This window comes from Pristiophorus japonicus, chromosome 18 (assembly GCF_044704955.1).
Source record: "Pristiophorus japonicus isolate sPriJap1 chromosome 18, sPriJap1.hap1, whole genome shotgun sequence".
NCBI classification, from domain to species: domain Eukaryota; kingdom Metazoa; phylum Chordata; class Chondrichthyes; family Pristiophoridae; genus Pristiophorus; species Pristiophorus japonicus.
Window position 1 is genome coordinate 54,464,089 of NC_091994.1, and position 20,409 is coordinate 54,484,497.

The window sequence follows — 20,409 nt, forward strand, 5'->3', positions numbered from 1 at the left end:
ATGGATTTGCTTATGGTCCTCAGCACTAGTGAAATGTCTATAACTACATACAGAAATTTTATGAGAACCGATGCATTACAGCACTGCCTACCCAACACACTATCACTGTGGTATCTCCTCTGGTGAGTCTATCCTGCGGAGGGAGGAGGGGCGCAGGACATATCGATGGCATATAACTGAATGCGACTATATCAGATTGTTGCTTGACTGTTCTGTAGGGCAGCTGTGCCAGCTTGAACATCATTTCCCAAATGTTGATGAGCACTTTGCAGGATCAGCGGAGTTGCAACTCCCCAAGTCTTATTTTGATTACATACTTTGGTTGTCATCCACAAGTCGGTCCAATATTTATCCTTATTCTGTTTTTAAGTGATTTATTTATAACCGAGTGGTTTGCTGTAGGCAGGATGAGGTAGGAATGGCATTAGTGAGCCAGCTGGATTCTTAAGACAACCCTGCTGCTAGTCCATAAATCACCAGATTTATTGAACTAATTTTCACAACCTGCCATGGCAGGATTTGAAGTCACAATCTCTGGATTTCTAGTCTAGTACTATAAACACTACCGTTGCCATTGGGTTAAAATCTTTCAATTGCATTTTTTTCTTCCAGAATAATCTTTGGAGTTCTTCTCCATTTTCTTGCGCTCACTCCTAAATTTTAATTTTTCAATTATATATGCTGCTGTTTCTCTAAGGCTGAACATAAGGTCATTGTCCTTGTGTGTGATGTGTTAACCTGGAAAGGAATATTTGTGTGCACAACCATCCTAACTTTGCAATGTAGATGTTATTTTTAACCTAGCTCTGTGGGGTCTGAACTATATTTTCAAACTAACCTTCCAATTTCCCCAAACTTCTGAAATGGTGCTTCTCTTCATTAAATACTGGATATATGTAACTCAAACAGTAGTTCACTTCTAACTTTCTGTTTGATCAGTCGGATATATTACCAAGGTGGGAGGAACCTTAGTTTATCTACAAGTTAAAATACCCCATTACCATCACAGCAAACCTTTGGCTTTATCAAAGGTTTAGTTTGCATGGAATTGTTAATTTGGGAGTAATCATATTGAAATTAAAAACTTAAACAGTTAAACATGATTTGGATGTTTATTGTTTGAACTGTCTGTCTTTAGTGGTAACTTTGTAGGCGTAATTTACTTGTTCAGAACAGTTGCTATTTAGCCTGTGTTAAAGGATCTCAACATAAATTGTCACTGGCCCATATCAAGTTGTTTCACCAGTGGATTGTACAGGTTCAATTCCATTTAGTGGATTGAATAAAGGTGTGGTATTCTTGCATAAACTTGTCCCTATGTGCCACTAAAGTGTGCCACAAATTTGTTTTTTAGAACTTGGCAATTCATAATATTTACCAGTAATCTTTTTCCCCATTTCTCCTGAAGTTTGTGATTCATGCTCGATTTCCAATAATTTCCCCAAATGGCCACTCTTCATATGCAAGCCAAGACTGAGGGTGTCACAACCATGTATGACCCTTTTGTCTCCTAACACCCATAAACTTGGGAGTTTCTGGTAGAGGTCACTGGATAGTGATCTGGAGCAGGGTTCCTGGTTTTGTCCCTATCGCCCTGGGATGTTGAGACCAATTGCTGTGTTCCCATCACTATCTTGGTTGAGATTAGTTATCATTATAGGCAGTCCCTTGAAATCAAGGAAGACATGCTTCCACACAAAGTGAGTCCAATGCAGGAATTACAGTCTCTAACAGGTGGGGACAGTAGTTGAAGGAAAGGGTGGGTGGAGAGCCTGGTTTGCCGCACGCTCCTTCTGCTTTCTGCTCTTGGTTTCTGCATGCTCTCGGCGACGAGACTCGAGGTGTTCAGTACCCTCCCGGATGCTCTTCCTCCACTTTGGGCGGACTTGGGCCAGGGATTCCCAGGTGCCGGTGGGGATGTGACACTTTATCAAGGAGGCTTTGAGGGTGTCCTTGAAGCGTTTCCTCTGCGCACTTGGGGCTCGCTTGCCACGTAGGCGTTCCGAGTAGAACACTTGCTTAGGGAGTCTCATGTCGGGCATGCAGACGATGTGGCCTGTCCAATGGAGCTGGTTCAAGTGTGGTCAGTGCTCCGATGCTGGGGATGTTGGCTTAAGCAAGAATACTGACGTTGGTGCATCTATCCTCCCAGTGGATTTGCAGGATCTTGCAGAGACAGTGCTGGTGGTACTTCTCCACGCTTTGAGGTGTCTGCTGTATATAGTCCACATCTCTGAGCCATATAGGAGGGCAGGTATCATTACTGTGAGATCAGTTAACCCAGTTGGTCTTGGCATCAAACGTTAAACTTTTTTTTGTCTTTGTAATTAAGTCGATTTGTTTGCCCATTCAGACATTAGGGGAAGCCAAAAATTACCTTTCAGACATAAGTTTAGGGTTTTTTTATGTTAAGAGCAGGAAATGGGCATTCCTATAAAAGTTTCTTTTATGTATATATTCTACCATTAGGATTAAGAGATTAGATGCTGTTGCTTATGATTTTCTTGAAATTATTGTTTCTTGCTGGGAAGCTATTTTGCTGAGGGAAAGATACAGGTATTTCATCTGAGGTGAAATATTGGATTACATTATACAAAGATTTGAAAGCAGATGGAATATCTCTTTTAACATAACGTGTAAGACATGAGGTTGTATGCAGAGTTCAAAATTATTGCTTAATGGAATAGTGAGATTGGAGAGACAAAAGGAGAGAATTGCATTTATATCACATCTTTCAAATGTAATGAAGTGCTTCACATAGTGAATTACTTTCAATTGCAGTGGCTTATGTAGGCGCACATGGCAGTGAGTTTGTGGGACAGCAATATCCTACAAACCGACCGAACCTAGTGACTCAATTAATGCAGACTGATGACAAACTGTCCAATGTACAGCATGTCCAATTTACTTGTTGAAAAAGCAGTGGTTTATACTGCGGAAGATAAATTTTTATCAATTACTGGTTGGATTCTGCAGCTTAAAACTCAAATGCGTGAGCATTAACACTTTGCATTCTGACCTACAGAGTATTTAAAACTTCTGTACTATCAAAATAATTAAGTGACTTTTCTTTCAAATTAGTTTTAGGACACACAATGTCCTCTTGTTCCATATTTAATTTGTATAATTTTCATTTGCATTTCTAAAGAAAATAGAGATCATTATAAAAAGCAGTTAAAGTTGCTTAAATAGTATAAGCAAGGATTGGATAAGAGGACAGTGGAAGATAGGAATAGTGGTGACATTTTTAGTTGTCCGGAGACAACAAGCAATGCAAAGACAAATGAGAAATAAAAGTAAGAAACTAGTTAATGAATTAAACTGGTATTTTGTATTTGTTTTCATTTCCAGAGGCAATGGATCAATCATAGATTTACAGGGTAGTTGCTGAAACTAATACAGGTAGTAACATCAGACATTGATTTATTGGCATTACAGTTAATGGATGTAAGGTTGATAGTGTTGCAGGACCCAATTCAGTTTATTCCAGAGTGGAAGATCATGTGTGAGGTGCTGGTTGGTATTCAGCTCTTTACAGCCAAGGATGGTTCCTGATGATTAGCAGATAGCTCATGGTCTAGTTAGTGTTTTTTAAAATTGGACTGTGGAAATTTTAGGTTGTGAGCTTAATTTCTGTCGTGGGAAGATATTGGAAAATATTATGTGAAAGAAAGCAGAAAACTTAGAGTACAGCAGTTAGTGGAAACTCAACATAACCTGCATAACATTCACTGCATTTCAAAATACTACCTTGTCTGCAAAGTATTTTGAGATATGATGAGATGCTTATCATGGCTCTGCTACATTTTTTTTACTGTCTATACTTCTGTTAACTATTTTGAGAAGGGCATAAACAAATACTCAATTTGCAGATTAGATAAAAATGTTTACAAGGGTTGGCAGTAAGGAGGATATAAATAGGTTGAAAGCTGATTTAGGTAAACTAAGCGGGCTTGTAAATGGCAGATATAATTTAATATGAAGACTTGCTGTGTTCTCCACATGGGATCAGACAACTCATCGCCTATCTAGTCCATGCAGGGTGCCCAATAAAAGAACGAAAAGGAACTTGGGGGAGGGGATGCCAATTACCAGTCACTAAATGTTCAATCAATTTGAATAGCTTTAGGAAAAGCCTTTCTAGCAAGTTAGCCGATAAAACCAATAACATTATACTTGGGTTATTAAATGCTTTGGTATGTCTTCACTTATTGTCTTTATTGCTGGAGATATGCATATTGAGGCTCGAGTGCGTGCTGAGGAGGGCAACTTGGATGAACCTTTAGTTAAAAGGATAGGCTCAGAGATTTAAAATGTATTTACTGTAAAAATGGGGAAATATTAATTAGGTTTATTATGACAATATTGGATGTAGTGAGGTTGAATAAGATATCAAAATATAAAGAATTACAAGGTGCGGATGTAAAAAATATGTAGTTAGAATCTGGAATAGGCTACTAAAGGATGTGATAAGTATGGATACCTTCCGGTCCTCGTCAGGGGACTTGACAAATTATTGCATGAGGAGGAGATTGTAGCTTTTAGGGAGTATGCAGATTAATAGGTTTACCTGAAGATGTATTGTGGCTAACCATTGTTTCCTGGAACTTACTTGATTGCCTTAGAGTCAGTGAGAAACTTCCTGATTTTCCTTGAAATTAATGGTGAGCGTCTTTTTTTCTCTTCGCCACACCCAATCGTTAGTGTTGGGGGCATATTGGGTTACATTGTCCAGTGAATGGGTAGGCACTAATGACCTAGGCAGTCTTTTTGCTTGTCACCCTTTTCACAGGTAAGCATAGGAAATGGGGCTTAAGATTGTGATCTAAACTTCTAAACTATTTAAGCAGCCTGTATGCTTGAACTTTTGGGAGGATAATGGCCTACACATCTGCGAAATCTTAGAACGTATTTTCGTCATGTTACTGTGACATGTCCTGAGTCTCATTCACATAATGGCTCCCTCAGTGCATATTTACTAGAGTCTCGTCTTGCACAATCACTGTGGTCTTGCACCAATATGATGCCATCAGTGCCTGTTGAAGGCCCCTGACTTGCATAAGAGCCGATTTCAGGGAGATTGAGCAGCTGGGACCAGAGAGGAGGAAAGTCTAGTTATATTTCAGTCTTTGATGTAATAATACTCTTGCTGTTATGCTTGATATCTAAACTAACCTATGTTGGCATTGAGAGAACCCATTCTAATAGGATGTTTTGCTTTTAAAATAACCTCTAAACACACAAGAAAAAAGAGAAGCAAGATTATAACCTTCTGTAACAGTAAGGGCATTTATTCTTGTCGACAAAATGATCCACCTTTTGAATCTATGGAGTGTGACACACATGTAAGAGAAATAACACAGAAGCAGAGAGATGCATTACTAAATTGAATAAAGATGGGAGGTGATGACCGGTCAGCAGGGAGAGAACAAAGCAAGAAAATGGAAACAATTACTGGGAGATGAGCAAAGACAATTACAGGAAGATGGGCATTTAAACATTTCATTGAGCGTTGCCACAGGAGGTCAGCGTGTTGTACTTTTTTTCTATGCACTGTCCGCCTCCAGCAACCTTCACAATGAATGGGAGGGGCGATGCTCCCTCTACAGTGGTGAGTGATTGGGCTGTGCTGCTGATTGAAGTTGTTGCCTTCGATTTTGTAAAATTTCTGAGTTGTGTTTGATATCATTAGGTTACAGTTATCCCAATAAGTCTGAGTTGGGAGATGTTTCCATTGGTATTTTAGTCAATAGCTTCTTCAGTAATTTTCAGGCCTGACTTGAATCTGAAAAGTAAACTGTACTTTCAGTAAGTGGAGTAACAAGGAAAAGTTCAGAGGCTGATGAGTTGAAATTTCGATCTATTTTGATTGAGAAATGTCTATTTAAAAATCTTTTAGTTGGAATTCTGCCAAGTCTTATTTTTATACAAAGGTGTGAATTAATACATTGTTGTAAGAAGACGCTAGTTCAGTGTGTGTGGAAGGAGACATGGTCATTCAGTGAGAGTCTGGATGTGCCTATGTTTAAAAAAAAATGTTGCTTCCATCTGTCCCTGGAGCTCTTTACAGCAGTAATGTGCAAATATTTTGAACATGCATTTATAGAACGCTTTTCAGGATGTCTCAGTACTTCACAGCCAATGAAGTACTTTTGTAATGTAGGAAATGTGGCAGCCAATTTGTGCACAGCAAGCTCCCACAAACAGCAATGTGATAAATGACCCAATATTCTGCTTTAGTGATACTAGTTAGTTGAGGGATAAGTATTGGCTGGAACTCCCCAGCTGGCACTCCAAATAATGCTGTGGGATCTATTCTGTCCACCTGCGTGAGTAGACAGGGCCTTGGTTTACTGTCTCATCCGAAAGATGTGTAGCACTGGAGTGTCAGTCTAGATTTTTGCTCAAGTCTCTGGAGTAGGACGTGAACCCACAATCTTCAAACTCAATGAATTTCTTTAGAAAAATATATTGTCTTGACATTTTTCACTGCATATCTCATTATCTGAACAGTGTGAAGGTTAGTCAACAGACCCTGATTTTACCATTCATTTACCTCCCTTGATGAAATTCAGCTACTTTTGCTGGGGTGGAGTTACATGGAGATCAGAAGGGACCAATCAGTTTGAAAGCTGCTACAGAACAGCAAGGATACAAAGTAAAATACTGCAGATGCTGGAAATCTGAAACAAAAATGGGATGCTGGAAATACAGATCAAGTCCGTCAGCATCTGTTGAGGAACTGAAAAGTTAACCTGTACAGTTTCTGTACTCGTAGATTTTGAGCTCTACATTTGTTGTCCACATAATTTGTTGGAAATTAATACTGCTGCACCATTATCATTTGCCCTTGTAACCAGTTAATAAGTGGATTTGTTTTCAGTTCTGCCTTTTGTGCCTGCAATACACAGGCATGCTCTGTGAAGGTTTTATAATATTATTTGTTGTACACTACTGTTATCAAACCGATTACTGTAAAGAGATTCTTTTTTCCTGCAGTACAGCAGTGACTACGCTTCAGAAGTACTTCACTGGCTGTGAAAAGCTTTTGGATCTCTTGAGGCCCTGAAAGACGCTGTATAAAATGCTAGTTCTTTACACCATGACTTTTTGTACAGAAGCAGTTCTTTTTGACTCGGTTGCTCTTGCTGTGGATGTATGCCATTTGCAATGCAGAAACAAATTTATGAAAGGTAAATCATGTTTGACAAATCTAGTAGAATAGATAAGGGGGAATCAGTGGATGTGGTGCATTTGGATTTCCAGAAGGCATTTGATAAGGTGCCACACAAGAGGTTATTAAACAAAATTAGGACTTATGGAATTGGGGGTAATGGATTGAGGATTGGTTAACGGACAGAAAACAGAATAGGAATAAGCGGGTCATTTTTGGGTTGGCTGGCTGTAACTAGTGGGGTGCCACAAGGATCTGCACTTTCTATCCAGGCTCGTACCTGAACATTGTCCATTTGAGCAACATGGAATCATACCCTGCGTGAGGCACTATCTTAATAAAATGCTTCAGTCTGAGTTACTGTGACAGAACATTATTTGAAACTACAACTTGTAAGATTGTGATATCACCACCCAGCAATTATGTAGAGCTATTATTTAACAAAGTTACAGTGTTTGTGAAATATTTTGGCCACATTTTCAAGAATCTTGCCCCTTCAAAAAATAGGTAATTATTTTTTAGTCATCTCTCACTTTCTTCAATGATTTTGAGCAAAAAATGAAGTTCTTATTTTAAGAGGCAATAATCATATTGCAGATCAGTGATCCTTTGGCCATATTGCTTTTTTAGTGGTCTTAAACACACCTGATTAAAGTGAGTTACAATTGTTATGCAGTTATGGACTGGAGGGTAGCTAATGTAAGCCCACTTTTTAAAAAAGGAGGGAGAGTGCAAACAGGGAATTATAGACCGGTCAGCCTGACATCGGTGGTGGGGAAAATGTTGGAACCAATTATTAAAGATGTAATAGCAGCGCATTTGGAAAGCAGTGACCGGATCGGTCCAAGTCAGCATGGATTTATGAAGGGGAAATCATGCTTGACAAATCTTCTAGAATTTTTTGAGGATGTAACTAGTAGAGTGGACAAGGGAGAGCCAGTGGATGTGGTGAATTTAGACTTTCAAAAGGCTTTTGACAAAACAAAAGGCTTTTTAGTGTGCAAAATTACTTTAGTACATGATATTGGGGGTAATGTACTCACATGGAGAGAGCACTGGTTGGCAGACAGGAAGCAAAGAGTAGGAATAAACGGGTCCTTTTCAGAATGGCAGGCTAGTGGGGTACCACAAGGTTCAGTGCTGGAACCCCAGCTATTTACAATATACATGAATGATTTAGACGAAGGAATTGAATGTAATATCTCCAAGTTTGCAGATGACACTAAGCTGGGTGGCAGTGTGAGCTGTGAGGAGGATGCTAAGAGGCTGCAGGGTGACTTGGACAGGTTAGGTGAGTGGGAAAATACATGGCAGATGCAGTATAATTTAGATAAATGTGAGGTTATCCACTTTAGTGGTAAAAACAGGAAGGCAGATTATCTGAATGGTGACAGATTAGGAAAAGGGGAGGTGCAACGAGACCTGGGTGTCATGGTTCATCAGTCATTGAAAGTTGGCATACTGGTACAACAGGCAGTGAAGAAAGCAAATGGCATGTTGGTCTTCATAGCGAGAGGATTTGAGTATAGAAATGTAGAAAATAGGTGCAGGAGTAGGCCATTCGAGCCTTCGAGTATAGGAGCAGTGGGAGGTCTTAATGCAGTTGTACAGGGCCTTGATAACGCCACACCTTGAATATTGTGTACAGTTTTGGTCTCTTAATCTGAGGAAGGACATTCTTGTTATTGAGAGAGTGCAGCGAAGATTCACCAGACTGATGCTCGGGATGGCAGGACTGACGTGAAGAAAGACTGAATTGACTAGGCTTATATTCAATGGAATTTAGAAGAATGAGAGGGGATCTCAGAGAAACATATAACATTCTGATGGGACTGGAGAGGTTAGATGCAGGAAGAATATTCCTGATGTTGGGAAAATCCAGAACCAGGAGTCACAGTCTAAGGATAAGGGGTAAGCCATTTAGGACTGAGATGAGGAGAAATTTCTTCACTCAGAGAATTGTGAGCATGTGGAATTCTCTATCATAGAAAGTTATTGAGGCCAGTTCGTTCGATATATTCAAAAGGAATCAAGGGTTATGGAGAGAAAGCAGGAATGGGGTACTGAAATGCATGATCAGCCATCACATTGGATGGTAGTGCAGGCTCCGAGGGCCGAATGGCCTGTTCCTGCACCTATTGTCTAATGTTTCTAAACACCATTTCAGATTTATTGTGGATTTTTGAGTATTGGATGTTCATTATGACGAATGATCACTAATTTTTGTTCATGCTTGGGCCCTTTAATTGGCTGCGCGGCCCATTCAAACTTTTGCACACGTGCGGTTATTCTCATTGAAAAGCCAGTGAGCAGCCTGCGTGAGACCTCCAGACCGCTGCGCAGTTTATCAGGAACTTTGATTGTGACTAACATCCCTCCTGTGAACTCTTATCTAGTTTATTGTCTCAGATCCCACTTCGTATTTATATAGCGCCTTTAACACAGTAAAACGTCCCAAGACACTTCACAGGAATTTGACACTGAGCTACATGAGATATTCGAATGGGTGACCAAAAGCTTCGTCAAAAAGGTAGGTTTTAAGAAGGGTAGAGAAATGGAGAGGTTTAGGGAGGGAATGCCAGAGCTTGGGGCCTAGGCAGCTGGAGGCGTAGTTGCCAATAGTGGAGCGAAGAAAATTGCGATTGCGCAAGAAGTCAGAATTGAAGGAACGCAGAGATCTCAAAGGATTGTAGGGTTGGTGGAGGTTAGAGATAGGGAGGGACGAGGCCACGGAGGTATTTGAAAACAAGGTTGAGAATTTTAAAATAGAAGCATTGTCTGGGAGCCAATGTAGGCCAGTGTGTACAGGTGAAGTGAATGGGACTTGTTGCGAGTTAGGATATGAGCAACAGAGTTTTGGCTGAGCTCAAGTTTACGGGGGTGGGGGGGGGGTGGGGTGGGGTGTGGCCGGCTAAGAGAACATTGGAATAGTTGAGTCTAGGAAGTAAAATCCTGGTGATTTTTACTTGCTCCATTTGAAGAAAGAGCTTGCATTTATATAGGGGCTTTCATGGCCTTCAGCTGTCCCAAAGCGCTTTATAGCCAATGAAGCACTTCTGAAATGTAGTCATTGTTGTACTGTAGAAAATGCGGCAGCCAATTTGCGCGCAGCAGGTTTCCCAAATAGCAATGAGGTAATGACCAGATCATCAATTTGTGATGTTCGTTGAAGGATAACTTTTGACCAGGACACTAGGGAGAACTCCCCTGCTCTTCCTCTGACAAGTGCTGTAAGATTTTTTGCATCCACCTAAGAGGGAAGACGTCTGATCCGAAAGGAATCACCTCTGACAGTGCAACACTCCCTCAGTACTGAACTCTGGAGTACCAGCCTAGATTATGCATTCAAATCTCTGGAGTGGGTCTTGGACCCACAACCTTCTGGCATAGAGTCAAGAGTGCTACCACTGAGCCACGGCTGGCTGACTATGGAGATAGGTTAACTGCTAGTTCCTTACTACTTTCGTCTGATCACCATGCTTCTTTAAGAAATTTTTATATTATGAAAATGCAGCCGACAGCTTGAATGCTGTTCACCTATTGGCCACTCTGCAAGGTACAAAAGCAATGTCCTGTCTTATTGCCTCCGTGTTGGACAACAGCGTTGCTTCTACTCTGCGTCTGATAGAAAATGCTGCTGAGTGGGAATGTAAAAGAAGGGAACGTGGTGCCAGGAGGTTGAACTAGTATTTGTCCTGAAATCAGAACTGTAAAATATTTGCTCCTTTTGTTAGCTTCTTGAGCTTCCAGTACTTCTGTTTTCCTAATAAAAGTTATGAATTATTCTGTGTAAATTCTGCTCCAGTTACTTTTACTCAATTAGAATGCCATACAGTACACCATTCAATAGCATTGATTCAAAATGTGAATGGGAAGTAAGGAGTTTAATGCTATAAAAGGTATGAAGGGCAAATTAATTGCACCTAATGGTTATCTGCTCAGAAGATAAATAAATAAACTGCAAATTCTCTGCACTTGTTAGAGCAATTGTGGGTTGAGAGATTTGGTTCCTTCAGATATCTTCAAATTAAATAATATATTTGACGGAATCTCTTAACCTAATATGTTTAACACATTAGGCAGTATTCATTTTGACTGGAGTAGCATGAAAAAAGCAGCTTACATGAAGGGAAACAGCTTTTAATATTACCATCTTAAGCTTCATATTGCTGCCTCTGGAAGTGTCAGGGATTTACCCTATTCAGATGGTTCTTGGCACCTCTCGAGGCAGTAGCATGACTTAATTAACTTTTACAGCACTACTGACAGGTTGGATGTAAATGGAGCAAAGTGTCAAATTGTCTTGGTTGGTAGCACTTGTCTGAGCCAGAAGATTATAGGACTTGAGCCCATGGTGCAGGCTGACACTTCAGTACCATACACATAATCATTGCATGTGGTGTCTTTCAGATAAGAAATTAAACTGAAGTCCTGTTTGCTTATTCAGGTGATGGTAGAAGATCCTATGGTGCTATTCGAAGCAGAGCATTCTGGTATACTGGCTAGCATTTCCCTCAAAACCAACACTACCAAAAACAGATGAACTATTCATCCGGCTCATTTGTTGTTGATGGGACTGTGCTGTGTGCAAATTGGCCAGCACATTTGCCTACTTAACCGTTATGGTCCTTCAGAAGCAATTTATTAGTTATGAACGCCTTTGGAATGTCCAGAAGACACAATGAGACAGTACATGACTGCTTTTCTTTTTATCTTAGCTGGTGTTAAGTGATTTCAATTAACCTGAGGTGGTGATGGAAACCTTTGATGGAAAAAGAATCTTTGTGGATATGGTAATTGAGTTGGCCTGTGATGCTCCCAATGGTTGAATAGCTTGCCAGCACTTGGTTTTAAGTTCAAACATGAAGAATGGGGATTTGCTCAAAGTACCTGGCTGCTGGCAAAAGTGGGACCGTACCCCAACATAAGTTGTTGCCTTTGAGTGGAAGGAAGCTGAAGGGAAAACAATTGAAAAATAAATGCTGCTTTTTCACCTTGGTGGTGCTTGAGTTCAAAACCAACTCAGATTGGGAAGAAAGGCTTTCGTTTACTTTTTATGGACCTTAATTCAAATACCCGATGGTCTGGAAGTTGTTAATTTTTTTTTAAAAAATTTCGTAGCCAATCTTTCCAATTCTTTGTCAGATCACAAACGCCAGAGGTCACCTTGCACACATCAAGGATCACTCTGCGCCAATGCTCTTAGCCAAAAGGCCGAGAGCCACTGCACCGTTCCTGGAAGTACTGCAATACCAGGTACGTGCCATGGAGGTGGATGGGTCAGGCCCCCCCACACACCTCCGTGGAGGTGGATGGGTCAGGCCCCCCCACACACCTCCGTGGAGGTGGATGGGTCAAGCCACCCCACCCACCTCCTATTTCCAAAAAAGCAAGCATATACCTTCCTGATCCAGGGAGAACCACCTTGGGGTTATGGTGGTTACTCCCCTGTCAGGTCAGCTACGCATGATCTTAGCCAAAAGGCCGAGAAGCGAGTTGTTAATTTTTTTTTTTTTTTGAAATTCGTAGCCAATCGTTCCAATTCTTTGTCAAATCACAAACGCCAGAGGTCACCTTGCACACGCCAAGGATCACTCTGCGCCAATGCTCTTAGCCAAAAGGCCTAGAGCCACTGCACCGTTCCTGGAAGTACTGCAATACCAGGTTCGTGCCATGGAGGTGGATGGGTCAGGTCCCCCACACACCTCCATGGAGGTGGATGGGTCAAGCCACCCCACCCACCTCCTGTTTCCAAAAAAGCAAGCATATACCTTCCTGATCCAGGGAGAACCACCCGGAGGTCATGGTGGCTACTCCCCTGTCATAGAAACATAGAAAATAGGTGCAGGAGTAGGCCATTCGGCCCTTCTAGCCTGCACCGCCATTCAATGAGTTCATGGCTGAACATTCAACTTCAGTACCCCATTCCTGCTTTCTCGCCATACCCCTTGATCCCCCTAGCAGTAAGGACCTCATCTAACTCCTTTTTGAATATATTTAGTGAATTGGCCTCAACAACTTTCTGTGGTAGAGAATTCCACAGGTTCACCACTCTCTGGGTGAAGAAGTTCCTCCGCATCTCGGTCCTAAATGGCTTACCCCTTATCCTTAGACTGTGACCCCTGGTTCTGGACTTCCCCAACATTGGGAACATTCTTCCTGCATCTAACCTGTCTAACCCCGTCAGAATTTTATATGTTTCTATGAGGTCCCCTCTCATTCTTCTGAACTCCAGTGAATACAAGCCCAGTTGATCCAGTCTTTCTTGATAGGTCAGTCCCGCCATCCCGGGAATCAGTCTGGTGAACCTTCGCTGCACTCCCTCAATAGCAAGAATGTCCTTCCTCAGGTTAGGAGACCAAAACTGTACACAATACTCCAGGTGTGGCCTCACCAATGCCCTGTACAACTGTAGCAACACCTCCCTGCCCCTGTACTCAAATCCCCTTGCTATGAAGGCCAACATGCCATTTGCTTTCTTAACCGCCTGCTGCACCTGCATGCCAACCTTCAATGACTGATGTACCATGACACCCAGGTCTCTTTGCACCTCCCCTTTTCCTAATCTGTCACCATTCAGATAATAGTCTGTCTCTCTGTTTTTACCACCAAAGTGGATAACCTCACATTTATCCACATTATACTTCATCTGTCAGTTACGCATAATTTGACACTAAATTGGTAGCTTTCCTGACACTGGGATGTCATGATCACAGAACACTACTTGACTGTCAACGGTTAGCTTGAACACACCACTGGAAAACAAATCCTAGAACTTCAATTAAACTACGACTAATATAATGCACAGCCAAGTAGGTGACACTTTTATAAGCATATAAAAATTAAAAGAATAATTGGAAATGGTAGAACTGCTTGGGAGTAAAGGAGGATGTCTCATTTTGAAGGATGAAGGTATTAAATATTTACATCAGCTTTTGCAAATGATAATGGAACTAGAGGAGGATGTGGAACAATTATTAGAGATAGCTATAGAAAAGGAATAGGATCTTTTTAAGAAAAAATAAACAGAAGAACTCAATACCTGATCCTAGGTTGCATCCTAGGCTTTTACAAGAAGTCGAGAGAGGGAATAGAGGCTCTAGCCACAATTCTCAAATATGTAAATTTTGATGGGGACTGGAGAGTAGCCATTGCTACCACCTTTGTTCAAGGAGGAGAGAATGATAAACGATAATTATAGACCAGTTAGTCCAATATCCGTTGTGGCCAAACTCTTAGAATCCATCATTATAGATAAAATTTAGTGGGTATCTGTATTTGTATTTGGAAATGCATTGGTTAATCAAGGAAATGCTAGCATGCATTTGTTAAAAGCAGGTTGTATTTGACAAAAGTAATAGAATTTTTTGAAGAAATGGTTGGGAACATTCAAACATATAATGGACTGAAAAGGAGCAGTTGGTTTACTGAGCCTGTTCTGTTCCAGCATGCTACAATTTCCACACACCATTCCTCTTCTCCCCAACGCAGTCGTATAATCTCTAGGGACACAGAAAAAGAGAAATAAAACCATGGATCAATTTAGAAAACACTGAGAATTATTCTCTGACCCCTAAAATTGCTCAAGCAAATTCCAGGATATCACAGTGATTGGGTGACACTACGCCCAAATAATCCACCCATCTTCCATTTGCATCTTGGAGAAACTTGTCCAGCTCCCTTTTTGAATGCTCGCAGGAAATCTGCACTCTGTGCAGCACATGATGGCAGCTTATTTGACAGGTTGACGACTCTGCAAAATGAAGCATTGCTTCAAATCTAGTTCTATGATTTTGTAAATTATACCGGTATCCTTTAGTCATTCCCTAACTAACCATCTCAAACAGTCTATCCACTTGGACTGAGTTTAGTCCTTCATTATTTTAAGGACCTCAATTATATCTCTGCAAAGTCTACAATTTTCCAAAATAAAATGCCCAGCTCACTGAGCCTGTCTTGGTAATTAAAGGGCCATGAATTGGGTATCAATCCAGTGGCCCTCCTGTGAACCTTTTCCAGAACCTCAATATGCCTCACCATGTGAGGGTACCAAAACTGGGCACAGTATTCTAGATGTGGCCTGATTAAGGCCTTCTACAAAGATAGAATGCTGTTTCTTGTTTCATATTTAATTGTTTTGGCAATGTATCCTAACATTCTATTCATTTTCACAATAGTTTTGCGGCACTGGTCGTGGACCTTCTGTGAATCGTGCACTCTAATGCCAGCCCCTTAACAGCCTTGAGCACAAAACCCTGCATGCTTGTGTGTGTGTGAGACGGGCTTTAATAGAACAAATAGGGAAAGACCATTTCCTCTGAAATGTGATAAATATTTGAAGCTGAGGAAGATACAGGTACACACGATAGGCCTAGTGATGTTGTCCTGAGTGGGTGTGTATAACATTAGCAGTTGGTATATTCTAGGCACGTTTTTTTGGAGACTTGCTATGCAAGTGTTTTTTTAAAAACTCGTTACTAAGTGTTTCAATTGAGTTTGATCAATTTGCTGACCACTTGCACTGTCACACATTGGATTGGCACCAATTGCACTGTAAAATCAACTTTAGGTTGTGCATTAAAACAATCCGATACCTGTCAACTATATTAATCATTTCAAAGTTGTAAAATATTTATTTATAGCAACATCCCATTAAACACATTCTGCCGTGAGCTTTTATCTATCAAAAAGTTGAAAGTATACCAGTGATGTATAAGGCACTTTATAGCCTTCTCTTGAGTTCAACAATTTCAGACCATAACCTCTACCCCCATTTTTTCGGACAGCAGTTGCTGATGATTCTCGTATTCCCATTTACACCTCTAGACCTATCTTTTGTTTCTGTACTTGTCCCATTACCATCTTCTTCTGCCCCTTTTGCCATTTAATCTCTCCTGCCTTCCACCCTATCACAGATCTTCCCTTTTGTTCTTTCCTCTCCTCCCCCTTTCCCTGCCTCTGCTTGCTTAAAACCTGTTGCATCCCTAACCGTTTGCAGTTCTGATGAAAGATCATCAACCTGAAATGTTAACTCTGTTTCTCACTCCACCAATGTTGCCTGACCTGCTGAGTATTTTCAGCATTTTCTGTTATTTAAGTAGCAAGTTGGATCCAAAATTGGCTCAGAGGCAGGAAGCAAAGGGTAATGGTTGATGACTGGAAGGATGTTCCAGTGGGGTTCCGCAGGGTTCAGTACTAGGCCCCTTGCCTTTTCTGATATACATCAATGATCTAGACTTGAATATAGGGGGTATGATTAAGAAGTTTGTAGATGTTACTAAAATTGGCTGTGTGGTTGATAATGAAGAAAGCTGCGGACTGCAGGAAGATATCAATCAATTGGTCAGGTGGGCAGAACAGTGGTAAATGGAATTTAATCCAGAGAAATGTGAGGTAATGCATTTGGGGATGGCTAACAGGGAAAGGGAATACACATTAAATGGTGGGATACTGAGAAGTGTAGAGGAACAAAAAGGGACCTGGGAGTGCATATCCACAGATCCTGGAAAGTAACAGGCTGTGTAAATAAGGTCGTTAAGAAGGCATACGGAATGCTTGCCTTTATTAGCCGAGGCATAGAATACAAGAGCAGGGGGGTTATGCTTGAACTGTAAAATACTGGTGTTCTGGTCACCGCATTACAGGAAGAATGTGATTGCACTGGAAACGGTACACAGGAGATTTATGAGGATGTTGCCGGGAGTAGAGAATTGTAGCTATGAGGACAGATTGGATAAGCTGGGTTTGTTTTCCTGGGAACTGAGGTGGTTGAGGGGAGACCTCATTGACACTCAACACATTTAAAAAGCATTTGGATGGGCACTTGAAGTGCCGTAACCTGCAGGGTTACGGATCTAGAGCTGGAAAGTGGGATTAGGCTGGATAGCCTCTTGTTGGCCGGCATGAACACACTGGTCCGAAGTAGTTGGTGTGAGAAATGGAAAAATGTCCACTGCTGCAGTAGATGTGGTGTTGGGGCAGGGGGACTCCACATCTGGATCACTGGTGTGGTAATGCTGGGTACAATCAGTGGATCTTCAGGGTGTAAGGGCTGCTCCAATCTTGAGCACTGACCATCCTTAACAAACATAAATTTAAAAAAAAATCTACATTTCTAAATGATGGCCTAGTCTGAGACAAAGCTCAAAAACTGACAAGGTTTTACAGGCACATATATAAAGTTATATCTCTTTAAACTTGCAATTTGGGCTGTTGGCAGTCAAATTCTCTTGAAGTGAACACATTTTCTATTGTGTTCAATAAATACAAATTAAAATAGGTCTGCAGCGGTTGAACCTCCCTTATCCAGAACTCCCTTATCTAGAACCATCCCTCGTCCAGATCCACTGGCCACCAGGTGACACATGCACAGAACTCCGACATGAACAAATTGAAGTCCTTCCTCGCCTCTGACTCCCACAATCGCTGAGCTAACCCCGCGATCCACCCATGATCTTCTGCTGCACTCCCAGCCCCAAGCCACCCAGTCCTGATATCCCCTTGCTTAGTACCTATTCCCATCCAATTTAACGTGACCACCCCTCATCTGGAAAAATCCCGTATCCAGAATAGGCCAGGTCCCGAGGGTTCTGGATAAGGGAGGTTCAACCTGTATTAACATGCAGTGGTTTGAATTGCAGCAAATGTTATTTTCTGACACTTATCAATAGTTCTTATGATTTGTATCGGTGAATATATTTTACCAAAATACTTTTTACAAAACTGGTCTGTTGGTATTGCTTTAGTTAAGTTCTTGGTTAATTAAGTTAAAATGCATTCTTTTCCATTTTATTATCTAGTTGAATTGTATGACCTCCCCCCACTCTCCTCCCGGCTCAATCCGTGCCTGGGCCTTGCACAGATAAGTGAGATTCAAAGACCGGTGATTTTTATTTTTGGCATTGAAATGCTGGAATGGTCCTCCCTGTACATTTAATATCTCCAATCTCCTGTGTGTACATTACAAAGTTGTTCTCTCCTCTCTTTCCCCCCCCCCCCCACCCCCCGGCTCTAAATGCACAACTCTTGCTGGGTTACTCTTTGGTACCTCATCTGTTCTTCACATGTGAACCTTTGATTATCTATGCTTCCATTCTGGGGCAGTGTATGGTACAATCCTCAACTGGCACATCAGTTTTATGTGCACTGATTGAAAGGTATCCGTTTGTAGTTTTTATTAGGTCTGCGCAGATCCTGATTTCACCATCTCATGGGGCATGCAGGACCTAAAACTCATGTTGATTTTGTCTATTTTAGCAATGTTTGTGGCCTTCTGTAGAACAAGGATTCAACTCCACAGATTCCTACCTAAGGTACTAATTGCGTTGGCTGTATTTCTTGAGGCCATCATCTATCGGCTCCAAAAGGATTAAAGTTCCAACCTGTAGTCATTTTAATCAGTTTGTCTTTAATGGAGAGACCAGAGCTGTATTAGCCAATTGCAATAATTTTCTTCTATCTGTAAATATGAACTGGATTATCATTGAATAAACACTGCATGATAGCAACAAATTCTTAAAGATGTGAGCGTATCTTTCACAGAGATTTTTTTCCTGGAGAAAAGAAATTGATATGAAATAAAAATACCAACTATTGGAAAATCACAGCAAGTCGATCAGCATCTGTGAAGAGAAATGACAGCTTATATTTTGGATATGTACCTTTTATCATTGTGCTTTGGTCTCATTCATTGTGTGGAGACATAGCTTAGAAACATTGAAAATAGATGCAGGAGTAGGCCATTCGGCCCTTCGAGCCTGCACCACCATTCAATATGATCATGGCTGATCATGCAACTTTAGTACCCCATTGCTGCTTTCTCTCCATACCCCTTGATCCCTTTAGCCGTAAGAGCCACATCTAACTCCCTTTTGAATATATCTAATGAACTGGCCTCAACAACTTTCTGTGGTAGAGAATTCCACAGGTTCACAATTCTCTGAGTGAAGAAGTTTCTCCTTATCTCGGTCCTAAATGGCTTACCCCTTATCCTTAGACTGTGACCCCTGTTTCTGGACTTCCCCAACATCGGGAACATTCTACCTGCATCTAACCTGTCCAATCCCGACAGAATTTTATATGTTTCTATGAGATCCCCCCTCATTCTTCTAAATTCTAATGAGTATAAGCCTAATCGATCCAGTCTTTCTTCATATGTCAGTCCTGCCATCCTGGGGATCAGTCTGGTGAACCTTTGCTGCATTCCCTCAATAGCAAGAATGTCCTTCCTCAGATTAGGAGACCAAAACTGCACACAATATTCAAGGTGTGGCCTCACCTGTACAACTGCAGTAAGACCTCCCTGCTCCTATACTCAAATCCTCTTGCTATGAAGGCCAACATGTCATTTGCCGCCTTCACCGCCTGCTGTACCTGTATGCCAACTTTCAATGACTGATGTACCATGTCACCCAGGTCTCGTTGCACCTCCCCTTTTCCTAATCTGTCACCATTCAGATAATCTGCCTTCCTGTTTTTGCCATCAAAGTGGGTAACCTCACATTTATCTACATTATACTGCATCTGCCATGCATTTTCCCACTCGCCTAACCTGTCCAAGTCACCCTGCAGCCTCTTAGCATCCTCCTCACCGCTCACAACGCCACCCAGCTTAGTGTCATCTGCAAACTTGGAGATATTACATTCAATTCCTTCGTCTAAATCATTCATGTATATTGTAAATAGTTGGGGTCCCAGCACTGAACATTGCGGTACCCCACTAGTCAGTGCCTGTCATTCTGAAAAGAACCCGTTTATTCCTACTCTTTGCTTCTTGTCTGCCAACCAGTTCTCTATCCACTTGGTACATCACTAAACAATAGTTGTTTTATATTGGAATCATTTAAAGATGCTTCACAATGTCTGAAATGGCTTGATATTTGGGAAAACTCAGGTACTTCTGATTTCTGAAGATTAAGTGAAGGCCAGAAGTTCTGTGTGTGTGTGTATGCGAATAAGTTAAATAACATTTACAGGTAAAAATAGTTTTCAGTATTCAAAACAGTTTAACTAGCTGTTTTAAAATGCCCTTATAGCATGCAGGCAATTCAAAATGCAAAAGAATGCATCCACTAACAAAAACAATATAAAGCTGAGATGTCCTTGCTCTGCAGTTATGATGTGGAGGTACTTTTAGTGAAATGAACTGCTGGCTTCAGCAGTCAACATGCTACGGTGCACAACCTCATTTACTGTGTGCTTCTATGTGGAGAAAGCCAGCGTGCGTGCTTTGGGTT

The 20,409-nt window shown here is 41.2% G+C and overlaps 1 protein-coding gene and 1 non-coding gene across 5 annotated transcripts in view; one reads left to right on the forward strand and one right to left on the reverse strand.

Moving 5' to 3' along the window:
- Positions 1-20,409, forward strand: part of crsp7 (cofactor required for Sp1 transcriptional activation, subunit 7) — a 154,963-nt gene that overhangs the window by 20,197 nt on the left and 114,357 nt on the right. The window lies entirely within an intron of this gene.
- On the reverse strand, positions 12,472-12,670 carry LOC139229507 (U2 spliceosomal RNA). Its single transcript, XR_011587727.1, has one exon. It is a non-coding gene; the product is annotated as a U2 spliceosomal RNA (small nuclear RNA).